Raw genomic sequence first — 15,163 nt, forward strand, 5'->3', positions numbered from 1 at the left:
GCCCAGCACTCTGGGGAGTCTGAGTATTCCTCCTACCCCACCCCTCAAGACAGAACACTTAAGGCTATCCTTCCCTTAGACTATCCCATTTCCTTTTCTTTGATTATTCATCTTTACATTTTCATTTGAGCAGGGCACCTCCAGTTAAAAATGTTTTAGCCAAGCATGGTGGCACACACCTGTAATCCCAGTGGCTTGGGAGGCTGAGACAGGAGGATCACAAGTTCAAAGCCTGCCTCCACAAAAAGCAAGACCCTAAGCAACTCTGTGAGACCTTGTCTCTAAATAAATACAAAATAGGGCTGGGGATATGGCTCAATGGTTGAGTGTCCCTGAGTTCAATCCCGGTACTAAAAACTAAAATAAAACAAATATTTTTTAAAAAGTTTTATAAACTTCTTATCCGTGAGATCAGAAATTAAAAGCTAAGATTAGTGGCTATGAATGGAAATGTCATTAAGGCTTTCAAAAACCACACCAAAGGACATTTATTCTTTCCATATGATAGATCACAGGCACATTCCCTGTTTTACAACAATCTTGGGGGTCAGCCTCAGAATACTGCTTTTATGTGTACTGATGAAGATGGTGCTTCTACTATGCCATATCCTCTTGCAAGCCCTATGGCACAGGTGTTAGCATTTTGTCTTCTCTCAATTTAGTACATTTTAATGACCTTGGTTTTCTTCTGGCAGATCTGGTTAGAACCTCTGTCCCATGGTGAGTCCTCCTAATCAGTGGAGACCCACCTGGTTCTGAGAGTATTGGGATCCAAGCATGGAAAACATTTGAGGATCCCTTGTAATGGAGAGAGTATGTTGATTTTACTGTGGAATGCCCTAGACCCTAAAGAAATCCAGTGATTGTTGTCTCCAAAAAGTAAATTCAGAGGCTTTGTCTGGTTTGACATTTCTCAGTCTGCAAATCTGCTGGCCTTCATGCAGACTTTCTGGTAGGTTCATGTTATTACAGGCTGGAATGGAGGTTGTTTTGATTTGTGTTTTAAGATAATTATTTCTACTGAATTTTTAACCAGACAGCTGTTGTATAAATATACTCTCTTTACCTTATCTCTTTTCCTAGATGAGCTAATTTCCTAAATGACAAGTAGATAAATTAATATAATTTCAGACAGTGGTATTAGTGCTATGAAGAAAATAAAGTGGGCCTATTCCCCTAATGATGAACACTTGTGTTGTCTATGATTTTCCCCCTATATTAATAATTCTTATATTAATAATTTCCTATATTAATATAAGTAATATTTCCTTATATTAATAATTTGCTATATTAAACATTGTTCTTGTGCAATTTTATGAATGTTTATATTGCATAGATTCTGAAAGAGAATTTCTGGATTATGTAATCATACAATCATAGTTTTAATAGAGATTGTCAAATTGGTGCCCAGGGTATCTAAAATATTAAATATAAAATATTTTATATAACTAATATCTGTTTCTAGTTTTTCAGTAAAATGTTTGTATTTTTAATTACACTAATAATATTTAATATATTCACTTTATTAAAAAATTAACATAAGTCCTCATATTCTTGCCAATTTGCAAACTTTGCCTCTTTTTTTAATTTTTTTTTTCTAGTTGTAGTTGGACACAATGTCTCCATTCTGATTATTCATTTCTGTGTGGTGCTGAGGGAACCCAGCGCCCCACATGTGCTAGGCGAGCGCTCCACTGCTGAGCCACAGCCCTACCCCCAGAACTTTGCGTCTTAAATAAAAGTTTTACAAAATGGTACAGTGTCTCCTTGTTTTAATTCTTATTTCCCTTTTAATATTTTTAATTAACACATAATAATAGGTACTGTTCTGACTTGTGTTTTCAATGTGTTATGACCAAAGTTGAGCAATTGGCATATCCATTACCTCAAATGTTTATCATTTCTTTGTGGTTGAAAACATTTGAAATTTTCTCAACTATTTTGAAATGTACAGTATATTATTAACTATAGTTGCCTACTGTATAATAGAACACTGTGGTTGATATGTTTTTTAAAGCTTTTGATCTTTTGTACTTCTTTTTCTGTCCTTTGAGTTACATAGCAGAAACTGCTAGTTACTTATTTTTTCTTTCTTCCTTCATGTTTAGTAATAGAAACCCCAGCTTTTAGCCATGCCCATTGCTGCCCATCCAGAAAACGGGACTCCTTAAGAGTTAAGCATACCATTTGAATAAGTTTTAGCTAGTGGTTTAGCAGAAAGGTTAGGTGGGACTCTGAAGTCTTTTAATAGAGGAAAGGCACCCCCTTCTTCATCCCTTCACCTCTTCTGTATATTAGAACACACTTAAAATGACTGGAGCATTAGCAGCCATCTTAGACCATCAGGGTCATCAGGTTGGTAATAGGTCAGCGATCAGAAAGCCGGCGTATCCACGCATTTGGTGGAGCCACTCCAACCCTCACCTTCTTTTGCAGGAGAGAAAAATGTAACTTTTATCTTGTTTAAATACTCTTATGTTTGTTTTTTTATTATTTGTAGCATAATAAATGTATTTTTTCTTATTTATTTATATTCTAGGTACTCACTTTTTATTGTAAAAGTGTCACATTTTCCTCCAGTCTGTTAGTTCTCTCCCTTTGTGGTCTTTTTTATTAAATCATTTTTAATTTTGATGTCAATATTGCCTTCCTGGCTTTTAATTTTGTGAACTTTTTAAAAACTGACTTTTTAAAACCTGACTTTTTTAATGAATGTGTTTTCTGCCCAAAATATATAAACATGAAATTTTTACTTTTTTATTACTTTTATATATTTTTGAAATTCAGATCTTTAATTCCCAAAATTATTTCTATGAATAGTGTGAATGTTCAAATGGCTATCCATTTGGAATAATTTTTATAATACCTGGCATGTTAATTATCAGTTCATAAATTCTCACATATACATAAGTTGGTTTTAGAACTCTAATCTCATTAATCATTGTTTCTGTGCCATTATTACATTTTTAATTACCTTGCTTAGTCTGTTACATTAGATGGCTCTGTTTATTCTCAGCCCTCCTGCGCTCATATTCTTTCCCCTGTGTTCGGTCTCCATACCACTCCTGGCCTTTTGGTTTGGAACCCTAATATGTATCCCCTTCCTGAAGTTGGATTTTCCCACAGCTCTGCTTTACCAACCGATTTCCATATCATCTTCCCCATCTCCCCAAAACCCTACCCCCCCCACACACACACCTCTATTATGATAGTGAATGAAAAATTTACTGCTGAAATTGTGATCACAGAGCCCTACTAGAGGTGGTAAATTCAGACTTGTTATCTTTGGTTAGTTTTGTTTAGTTAGGTACTATTCTTGAGCCCCACAAGACTGTATTATTTTACCTGAAATTATCTGTCTTAGAGACAGATAAATACTTCATGCACTCTTCCAGTGGGAAAGCTCAGTGCAAAAATGATCTAATAATCTTAGCTGTGATAAGACCTCACCAAAGATACAGTCAAGATTGGTTAAATAGAGGGCATCAGTGGGACCACAAAATAGGATATAAAAGCTGTATCCAGGGAAGGAGCTAAGAAATGGTTTCTGTTGAAGGTCACATCTAAGAACTGTGATGGGTCAGTTTAGAGAAATCTGTATTACCTTATTTTTGGGGAAAAAAAATATTGTTTAGTTATAGGTGGACACAGTACTGCCGAAGTCTGTCTGGGCACAAAATCACGAGCCACTCAAGCAGGAACAAACTTTATTTTTTGAAACTGCCACCAATGCCCCGTACGCGCCCGGGAAGATTGCCGATCTACGCGCGCGGCGTTCTCCTGGATCCCAAGAGGAAGTTCCTCCTCCAGAAATCCCTCCTACCGCACTTCCCCAACCAATGAGAACTCTCCAGGAGTCCCTGGCAGGCCCAGGTGGACAGCAGGAGTCCAATATCCATATGAATGTAAATCTTAACATAATCATATCATCTCAATGGCTAGCTTGTGTCACCTTTCAACCAAAAATGCCATGCATCATATTACTTGTGGCTCTTAGCATCTCCCCCCTTCTGTTTAATTAAGCAACAAGCAATGCGGCTAGGGACCGTGCCTGTTAGGTTTGTCCAATTCAACATATGGTTCTTACCTGTCATGGGAAAACTGACCTCTAGGCATCAGCCTCCTGTCTTAGGTTGATACCACTGCAATTGGATCATACCTGTCACTGACTACCAGTCCAGCATATAGCCATACTTGTGGATAGGCCTATGCACCAGTGTGGGGGGGGGGGGTTCTTTGCCTCACCTCTGTTGGCCCCCCAAATTAGACCATCACTAGTAGAAGGGAGGAGGATACAGAAATGCCACGACACCAAGTCAATTGACGGCTCTTTAGGAAAAATTGCAACACTGGTGACACATCAGCAAAGATACGCCAGCACTACCATAATTCGCTGCATCAACAGATAGAGCACAATGCATACAAGTGATACATAGTTCAGGCAAGTTTTGTAAGCAGTTCAAAGCGGAGGAATCTATCAATATGTCCATTTCCTCCCAAAATAAATTGACTCAGTGATTGAGCATTACTTGTTGAGTTATTATTTATTGATGCATCAGTTTATATAGTTTGTTGTGATAATTATCGAAGAAACTGTAGTTTGGTTTCATCTTTGTCTTCACCGGCACTGGGATGAAGATAGGAATTCTGACAATGATGCTAAAAAAAAATTATGTAACATTCCAACGGGTACTAAGAAAACAATTTTTTGAACAATTTACATTATCCTGAACAGAATTATTAAATATAATGAAAAGGAAAGGTGAAAGTAAACAAACAGATCCTCAACAGCTGTTTACCCAATTTAAATTAAACCATTAAAATCACGTGAATAATAAAAAAAATTCGGATCCATTTATTCATGAGTGCTCCTCATATATGATATATGGACATACGCACATACAGACATACAACACAAAACAGAAGTGTGCACACGTAACATACAACACATAAGACAATAGTAAAGGCCTTGTAGCTTTACCTAGGTGAAATCTCCATTGTAATGTTCAAAAACTCCACAGTCAAAAAATAAAACTGATCAGAAAAACATTAACCTAGGTCTGTATGAGCTCAAAAATAAAATAGAATTTATGATGTGGGAAAAAGCAATAATAAAATAGATATTGAAAAAAGCATCCTGGTTAATCACTGTCGAAGATGTAAGAATAGCCAAGCTAGAGTTCTGGATATCAGCTGTTATGGATTTGAGTCAAATCATCTTCTTTTTGGTCTGTAGAAATTGTTTTGGTTAATCTCTCTGGAATCCAAATCTGCTGCTGTTCTCCCTGTGGAAACACACAAACAGAGCCCCAACTCCAGACAATCACTGGGTCAGGACCTTTCCATTGTCCTGTTAGAATATCCTTCCAAAGTACCTTAGGCTTATGTACATTTTTTGGATACAAATGACTTTCCGCAGCACTAAGCCCTGATGAATCCAAATTTAAAAAGTTTAGAGTAAAAAGGGTTATTTTAAGTTTATCTTTGGGGGATATATACCCCTTTCCAATTCCCTCCTTTTGTTTTAATAAGTACATTTTAATAGTTTGATGAGCTCTTTCAACTATGCCTTGTCCCTGTGGATTGCATGGAATTCCTGTTATGTGAGTAATGCCAAATGATGAGCAAAATTGTTTAAAAGAGGTAGAAGCATAACCAGGACCATTATCTGTTTTTAACTGTTTTGGAACGCCCACAGTGGCAAAATTTTGTAAGCAATGAGCTATAACATCTTTAGTTTTTTCTCTGGCATGAAGGGAGCCCATCAAAAGTCCGGAAGAAGTATCAACTGTAACATGCAAATATTTTAATTTTCCAAATTCTGGCAAGTGTGTGATGTCCATCTGCCAAATATGGTTAGGTATCAGTCCTCTAGGATTGATTCCAAGATTAACTTGTGGTAAAAATGTCACACAATTTTGACATTGTTTTATTATGTTATAGGTAGACACAGTACCTTTATTTTTTATTGTTATGTGATGCTGAGGATTAAACCCAGTGCCTCATGCATGCTAGGTGGTATTCTACCTCTAAGCCACAATCCCAGCCCCTGCATTACTTTCTTAAGTAAGCATATTTCCATTGGACTTTTACCTTCTCCCTCTACCCCATTTGAGGATCTGACAATTCATATATTAAGAAGATATTGTAGAATTTCTGTTTTTTGAACTGGCTACACATTGGGTTATAAGAACAAATAAATTGTAGTGACTTTCTGACTCATCTGCTTCTGCTTCTAAGTTGTTGTTTTTTTTTCTGTTCAATGACTTTTGCATTGAATCTTTGTTTTGTATTTGTGTTTTCTCCTAATTCAATTTCATGTTTTACTCTTCTGTTAAGTTTCTTTAAATTGTTTTTTCTTGCCCTGACATTTGCATTCTTTCACATTTAGAACCTACTGCATTTTCCATTTCCCTCCTGTTGATTTAATCTCACAGATCACTTTTTTTTGGTTTTTGTTTTAAATTAAACTTTTATGCTTGCACTTATAGCATATTTTATAAATAATTGTATTTATGGATATTATGCCATTTGTGAATATGCTTTTACTTATGCTCCAGTTTGTTTTATTATTGAACAAACTCAATGCCTTAATTATTCTTAAAAAGTTTGATAGTATAATCTGAAATTCAGATAGGTAGCATTTATTCATTGGTTTTTAAAACTCTAATTCTAACTTTTACTCCATTAACTTTATCTGTTATGATTTTGTTTTATATAGCTATTTTACATGTCACACTTTCATCATTCTCTAATATGTTTATTGGTTTTCAGCCTTTCTAAAAAAACAAAACTGGGATTTTTAAAAACACCTTTTTCTTTTATGTAGATTACTATGTTAATTCAGTGTTTCAATAGGCTTTCGCTCCTTCCCTCTGTCCCTTCCTTTCTTCCTTCCTCTTATTAAGATTTTGAGACCATTCCTGCTTTAGAAGTTGAGAAACTTGGCATATTATGGAGGGAGACTAAGGTACTGACTATCCTAGCTCCTTTAGCTTTCATGTAGACTTAGCATAGGACAAAAAGAATGGTTGACATTAGAGAAACCTTAACTCAAATCACAGCTCTTATAATTTCTGAGTAATACTAACAAGTTTTTAAACTTCTCTTCAGCCTCAATTTCCTCATCTGTGAAATGGAGATAACACTTAAGTTCAGCGTTGGCATAAGAATTTAATTAGAGCATACATTTAGATGCTCAGCACAGCCAGGTACGGGGTCACATGCTTGTAATTCCATCTACTCAGGGGGCTGAGGCAGGAGGACCCCAAGTTCAAGACCAGCCTCGGCAACTTAATGAAATCCTGTCTCAAAAAAAAATTTAAAGAATTGGGGATGTAGCTCAGTGGTAAAGTACTCCTGAGTTCAATCCTCAGTGCCACCAGAAGAAAAAATGCTCAGCATACCCTTATATATAAATACAGTCATGCCTCACATAATGATGTTTCAGTTAACAATGGACTGAATATACAATGGTGGTCCTCATAAGATTATAACAGAGCTGAAAAAAAAACCTGTTATTTACTATGTACAGAGCTGAAGAAGAGATAAGAGAAAAGGAAACTTCAGGAGATAAAAAAGAACTCCCAAAAAAATTCACAGTGAAGAGTTTAGCAGAAGCTTCTCAGACCTCAGCATGCTCCTTAAAAAGTTTAAAAATATGGGCCCCAACACCAAAAAGTTTTTATTAATAGAGAGGGATATTCAGAGTACATTATCTGCTTGCAAGCAAATCTGTGATGGATGGAACAAAGAAACAAACCAAGCAAACCACATGGATGCACTTCTGGTAAGAGTGACACCTCAACAAAAGCCTCAGGCAGGTCCTTCAGGAGGGATTCCAGAAGAAGTCACTATTATCAGAGAAAATAGCCTCATGCATGTTATTGCCCTTGAAGACTTTCCAGTGGAACAAGATGTGGAGGTGGAAGACAATAATACTGATGATTCTGACCTGTGTAAATCTAGGCTAATGTATGTGTTTGTGTTTTTACTTTTAGCAAAAGTTTAAAAAAATTTAAACAGAAAGTTTATAGAATAAGGATATAAAGAAAGAAAAATATTTTTGTGCTATATAGTGTGTTTGTTACTATATAACAGCCATAAAGTTAAAAGTTTATAAAGAAAAAAGTTTTAGTAAACTGTTTAATTTACTATTGAAGAAAGAATTTTTGATAAGAAGTTTAGTATATCTAAGTAGAATGTTTAAAGTCTACAGTAGTGCACAGTAATGTCCTAGGCCTTTACATTCACTGACCACTCATTCACTGACTCACCCAGAGCAACTTCTAGTCCTCCAAATTCCATTCATGGTAAGTGCCCTATACACACATAAAAAATAGTATTATACATTTTTTTCTCCTTTTTCAAACAATTGATTTATGAAGGAAGTATTACATACAACTGACTACTGGGAAACTACTACTTTTAATTTTATATAGCAACATCTAAACACTAAGAAGACAGCCAGACTTATATATTTATTTTTAAAATTTATTTAAAAAAATTTTTTTTGCATTACAATTTTAATACACCATTATACAATAATTTATCATATTTCTGATTATATATAAGGTATGTTGACACCAAATCAGACTTATTTTTTTAATTTGTTCTTTTTTAGTTATCCATGACAGTGGAGTGTATTTTGTCAAACATACATGGAGTATAACTTCCCATTCTTATGATTATACACCATGTGGAGTTACATTGGTCATGTATTCATATATGAACATAGGAAATTTATGTCTGGTTCATTCTACTGTCTTTCCCATTCCCATCTCCCCCTCCCCTATCTGCATTTCCCCCTGCCTGGTGAACCTCCAGGGTCATCATAACAAGATACTTTTGTCTCTACTCCAACCTTTCATACATACATACATATCAAATGTGACCTACCAAATGTGAGTCAGCATCTGCATATCAGATAGAACATTTGGATTTTGTTTTTGGTTTTTTTTTGTCTTTGACTCACAGAAAGGACTTCTGATTTTGAATCCTCCATGATAAAGTAGCTTTCCCACTGACTGAAAACAACTGGAAATCTAGACATCATATTTAGAAATCACTGGTTAAATCTGAAAAATCATGATACTGGGATGAGGAAAAGAAGTTAGAAGAGCTCTTAATTACCTTAGATTGCTATCAGGAAATATCCCAGAACTGTATCCTAATAAGGGGAAACCCAAGAAGGATATGAGAGTCTCCTGAGCTGACCCATCAGTGATTAGAGTACACAGAGAATAGGGAGGGACCTATCCTGATGTGATGGTAGCCATCTTGCCCACCAGGTGACGCTGACATACATTCCAAATGCTGCAAGACAGTCATTATGATAGCTGAGTATTCTGTGCTGAGCACTGCCACCTGGGCTGTCTCCTAACTAAAGTTTGGCATGTTAGTTCTTTTGCCATATTTCTATTGTATCTTTTGTATGTTCTGATATGTTTAGATACACAAATACTTTTAAATTATATTTCCTATAGTATCATTACAATAACATGCTGTACAAGTTTGTAGCCTAAGAATGTAGGCTATACCATATAGCCTTGATGTGAAATAAGCTCTACCATCTAGGTTTATATAAGTACAATCAGTGATATTCACATAGCAACAACATTGCTTGCCAGTGCATTTCTCAAAACATATTCCCATCATTAAGCAGTGCATGACTGTACTTCAGGAATGATGATAATATAATAATATTAATCTTCCCTTTGAGTGCCTGATGAAAGAAGGGTCATCATAACAAGATACTTTTGTCTCTACTCCAACCTTTCATACATACATATATACACCATTCCTGCAACTTAAGGAACGTAGACCCAAGATAAGCTGCAACAACAAAAGATGTCTAGTTCTCTACTTGCCTTTTGTTATCTGTTGATGGTAGCCTGAATTCCCACAGAGTGTGGTCTTATGCCTGATGTATTGCCATTCCCTTAACTCTGCCAATAGAGGCCTATATAGGGATGATCTTACTACAAATTCATCAGTAGATTCTTTTAAATGATGCTCCCCCAGATGTGTGGTTATTAAACTGTACCCTTAGATGGTATAAAGGCTTAAGAGTTTAACCATGGGAGAAAGTGGCTGAGACAGGGTAGAGAACAAGGCCAATGTTTTGTGGAGATAAGATTAGGAAACTAAGAAACCAGGATATCAGATTGTTTGGATGTTAAAATCAATAAGAATTAGAACAGAACAGTGTTAGAATGACTGTGAGCCACACCCTAAAACTATTGAAGAATCAAAGGAGTGATCTTGGGGAGTCATAAATGACTGCCATAGGAAAGGTAGTGGGTAGTCAAATCTGATATGTGATTCAGAACAACTGGAGAATGTTCTGGATATTAGCAGAGAGGAATAAGAAGGGCACTTACCAGGCTTTTTGTTTGAGGAGTGTGGAAGAGAAAGAGTCCTCATCTAAAAGGGTTACGGGGAAAGCAGAATCTTCAGGAAAGAGACAAGTTTCAGTTTAAATAAGAAGATGAAAGAAGTTGAAAACTTCTGAGAAGAGGTCAAGGATATGAGGATTTTGCAGATAACTACCACAGAGCTCAGTGGAAGGGTTAAGGTTTCAGGGGATATGAGGGGTAGAGACTTAGATTTTATCATTTCTCCCTTAAGTACATCCTCAATTCCTTTGCTTCCTTCTCACTTCAGCAGCCTCACTTGGTTAAACTATAGTACCAGTTAATCTAATTCTTTGCCTATTCTATGCATGTTTAATGCAAGTCCTACTGAACTTGAATTAAATTTATGATCATAATTTCAAGTGGACCCTAAGAGTTACCTGGCAATCATACCAGATTTCCCCAGTCATTTATCTCAGTTTCATCTCCTCGAGAATGACTGTTTTGTATCTTTAGTCTTTTCACATATTCAATCTCTCTTCCTCATTCTTCACTTTCAAAGGATGTCCTTGCTTCCTGTCTCACTGAGTAAACCGACTTAGAAAAGGACTTTTATAATTATAGCTACCCACCACCTATAGGAACATTCATATATTTTGTTTTTTCTCGTTACCAGGAAAGAATTAGCCAACTAGTACTTTGCAATTCTTTCGTGCCATCAGTTTTCTCCTCTTCTAAATCATTCTCTTATGTATAAAAATATGCTTTTATTTCTTCTATCTTAAAACTAATAGTTCTTGACTCCTCTTTCCCCTCTAGCCATTGCCTTATCTCACATAAACTTTACAGCAGAACTTCTTGAAACAATTATCTATATTCTTTTGGTAAATTTTTCTTTGCTCATGTTTTAAACTCAAACCAGTCAGACTTCTTCCACAGTTTCATCAAAACCGCTCTTTTCAGTTATCAGTGATAACCCCCCAACTGTCATTTCTTTTTATCTGACATTCTAGAGCTGAGTTGATTATTTTCTCCTCCTTGAAACATCTTCACATAGCTTCTAAGATACCTGTCAAAAATTATGAAGGATCTAAGATTTTGCCTGATTTGTAAGTTAACAAGTTAATCTGCCATAAATTCATGAATATTGGTAGAAGACACAGACTTTGGGATCTGAGATAGAAGGTTATTACAGCAGTAGCCAGAGAATCAGTATTTTTGTACTAGTTTTCCTTGGCCCCATTTTTCCTAGGACAATGTGAAGAAGGTAGCTAATATGCATGCATATTGTTTTGTATTATTGAAAAGGAAACCTAATCTGAAGGAGATATATCTTTATTGTATTGGGCAATAATTCTTTCCTTTAGAGGTCTAGTCTCCCAAAACTCTTCACTATACAAACATTTTTGGGAAATAGTCCAGAACTATCATTTATCACTGACTACCAACATTGTCATTGCCTCACTTATACAGAAATATGACAGACCCATGGAGAAGTGTCTCATAATAGTTCCTCCCTTTCTGGCCACTTCTTTTCAGTTTCCTTTGCTAATTTCTCTTTCCTTTCCCAAACTCTGGATATATGCTGCTTAGTACTGCAGCTGCTAGCTATGTGAACCTATTTCAATTACATTTTAGTTATTCAGTTGCATTAGGTGTATCTCCAGTGTTCAGTAGCCACCTGTGTATAGTAGCTCTCTCTCAAGTGATACATATAATGAGAATATTTCATCATCACAGAAAGTTTCACTGGCCAGCACTGTTCTGCATGTTTGAGTATCACAGGGCTCAGTTTTTAGATGTCTCCTTTTTACTTTCTGTAATCTTTCTTTCCTTGAGTGTTTTATCAAATTTAATGACTTTATGATTCCCAAATTTCCAGCCCAGATTCCAGCCCAGATATCTGCTAGATATCCTAAAAATGTGTCCAAAACAAAAAAAAAAAATATCAAACTCCATAGACAATCCTGCAGTCCTCATTTTGCACTGTGTGGAAGTACATATTATCTGATTATCACACCAGTAGTGATGCTAAATTTGACTAATATGTTAAAAGTAGTAACTTTAAGAGCTTTGTATTATAAATTTACATTTTCCTTTGTGATTAACAAATGAGGCTAATGTTATTTGTTTAATCCTGTGAGTTTAATACTTTTTAATTAAGTAATTGTTTTTTCAAGTAAAACCTTTTTTGAAGATCCTGTATCTAAAAAGATAGAGTTGTTCCTGCTGCAGGGGAAAATGTTTAGTTTTAGCAGCTTCCAAAGGAACTCTGACAAGCAATGTGTAACCCACAGAGCCTGTGCAAACTCTTGAGGAAGTGGAGGCTCAGAGAGGATACACAAAGTCTTTCAGCCATCTAGCAACTTAAGATAAAGGCTCAGTGCACATTAGAGCACAATTTGGGGAGCTCTTTCACTTCCTTGCAAAACTGTGGTTGTGGATGATCATTAGAACAACGCTTGTTTTTTTTTTCCTGGCAGTCCACCCACTCTTTTTAGTTGTCTGAGTGAGTTCTCTGACATTCTATCTGTTCTGCAGATGTGAAGATTTGAAATTACTTCATTTTTAGTGTGTTACAGTCTTTCTTTCTGTTTTTCTTTCTTTCTTTTTTTTTTCCCCTTTTGGAAATTATTCTTCATCTACAAAGAATTCCTGTTTCAGACATTATTCATCTGTGTCTGGAGCACTAAAATCTCTTGAGCTTCTATATCTCCTACCTCTTTCCACCTTTAGAATTCAGAATCCTACCACAGCTGTTGTCAGTTTTAGCATTTGCTTCTTGCTTCCTTTCTGTATCTTACACAGCCTGGTGTATACCTTAGTAGAGAATTGAATAAATAAATTTAGTATTGTATATAAGTTTGTGTGATAATAGATTTTTATTTTCATGGAAAGAAGTTTGTTCATAGTAAGTGGGGAAAACAGGAAATAAGCTATAATCTCACTTTTGTTTTAAAGAAATACACAAAAAACTCATGCCTGTTCATGTGTGTGTGTGTGTGTGTGTGTGTGTGTGTGTGTGTGTGTGTGTATATATATATATATATATATGTTTAAACCCAAATAGGATATTTTTTGACACATTGACACTACCTCTTTGATCTTTGTTGCTTTCTTTGTCTTTTTGACTTTATTCCAGTATGTCTTACTTCTATAATCATTACTTCTATCATGATTAAACCTATTTAAAACAAAAACCAGAAATCATTTGTCATGTGCCAAAGTCAGTTCCAGGCTCCTCTCCATATCACTGCCACCTATACCATTCTTTGGGATTTTTCTCTTATCCCATTCAAGCAAATTTTCCCTGACCCTGTGCTTCTGTTTATTTTACCCTAGAATTGCCTACTTGGCTCTGTGAATTCTCTGTTCGCTTGTGCCACAATGAACTCCTCAGGAAAGCAAAGAAGGCCATAAAAATTATGTCCTAAAAGGAACTGTCTTTAAAATGTTATCTCCATCAGGGTTCAGGAGGAGCTCAGTAAATGACTATTGAATTAATTTACCTATTCTTTTTTTCTCATTTCTTTTATCCCATAAATTCCTACAAGACAGAAGACAACTTGTTTTCTGCAGTGTGCTGTACGTTTTGGTACTTAAGATAAATTAATGAACGAAGTATTTTTAAGAAATATATCCATAGTTTACATAATAAAGATAAAATTAAGATCTCTTTTCAACTTTGACCAGAATTTGTGCTTACACCAGGGTGTAGGAAGGCACAGAATTTAAAGATAAATTCTGCTCATAGTTTTCTGATCATGAGTTAGTCACTTAAGCCAGTTACCCCCTCATGGATTCTCTCTGGAGTCTGCAGAGGCCTTCTACCTGGTTTACTTCACTTTATCTTGCTTTCCTAAGTCTGTCCTCCACAGTACTACATAAAGTGCTCTACCTACAGTTTAAATCCAACCATGTTTCTCCTCCCTCTCCATTTGAAAAAGAGTTCTCCGAAGCAGTTACCTCTGTCCTACCCCTTTAGCTTTGGCTCCTGGAAGCCAGCTTGACACTTGAATAATAAATCCAAACTCCTGGTAAATCCCATGCCACCTTTTGTATTGCTCCCTCTGCTCACCCAGCATTTCCCCTTCTTTCCTGTGGTCAACTGCTTCTACTGTGCTACAGGACTGGGTTTAGTTGTCCCTCCTCTTGGAACTCTTTCCTCCACCTAAAGATTAGGTATCCTCTTTTTCTCCCCACTCATACTGAGAGCTACATGAGGTAATACTGTAGAATTGGGCTATCTCGAAGAGTACCTAGTATGAGGTAGTACTCAAATGTTTATTAAACTGTGCTTAAAGTATACATGTTCTTCTAAACTGTCCAAGTGATTTTTCCCCCATAGAGAATGCTATCTGATTTTTATATGATCTCCAAATTAAGAAAAATACTTAGAAAAGGAAAATGTGTGATTTAAAATACTATCAGCTAGACAGAGACAACTATTGTGATGTTTTGGAATATATAATAGAAATTTTTTGTGTGCACACACGTGCACTAGGCATTGAACTCGAGTTCTCACAAAAGCTACACAAGTGCTTTACCATTGAGCTGCACCCTTAGCCTGAGAATTTTTTTAATTACAAAACTATATAAGTTTAACCACAAATTTTTATTTTGGAGCCAGTTCTCAGGGAAATCCATAGTTTTGCAATTAAATATGAATAGCCAGTTCATTATCTTCCATCAAATAATAAAAAATAGTTTGCTGGCAAAATATGACATTTTCCTAATTGAAACCAAGAAAAAAAAAACAAGTTTTGTTTTTCTCATGTTGTCTGGACCTCAAAGCCATCTTTCAGCAT

At 35.8% G+C, this 15,163-nt stretch overlaps 1 protein-coding gene across 3 annotated transcripts in view; it reads left to right on the forward strand.

Moving 5' to 3' along the window:
- PPP2R3A (protein phosphatase 2 regulatory subunit B''alpha) overlaps window positions 1-15,163 on the forward strand; it is a 168,559-nt gene that overhangs the window by 8,560 nt on the left and 144,836 nt on the right. The gene's annotated exons all lie outside the window — the stretch shown is intronic.

Source organism: Spermophilus citellus (assembly GCF_964194105.1).
Source record: "Spermophilus citellus genome assembly, chromosome: 7".
Classification (NCBI taxonomy): Eukaryota; Metazoa; Chordata; class Mammalia; order Rodentia; family Sciuridae; genus Spermophilus; species Spermophilus citellus.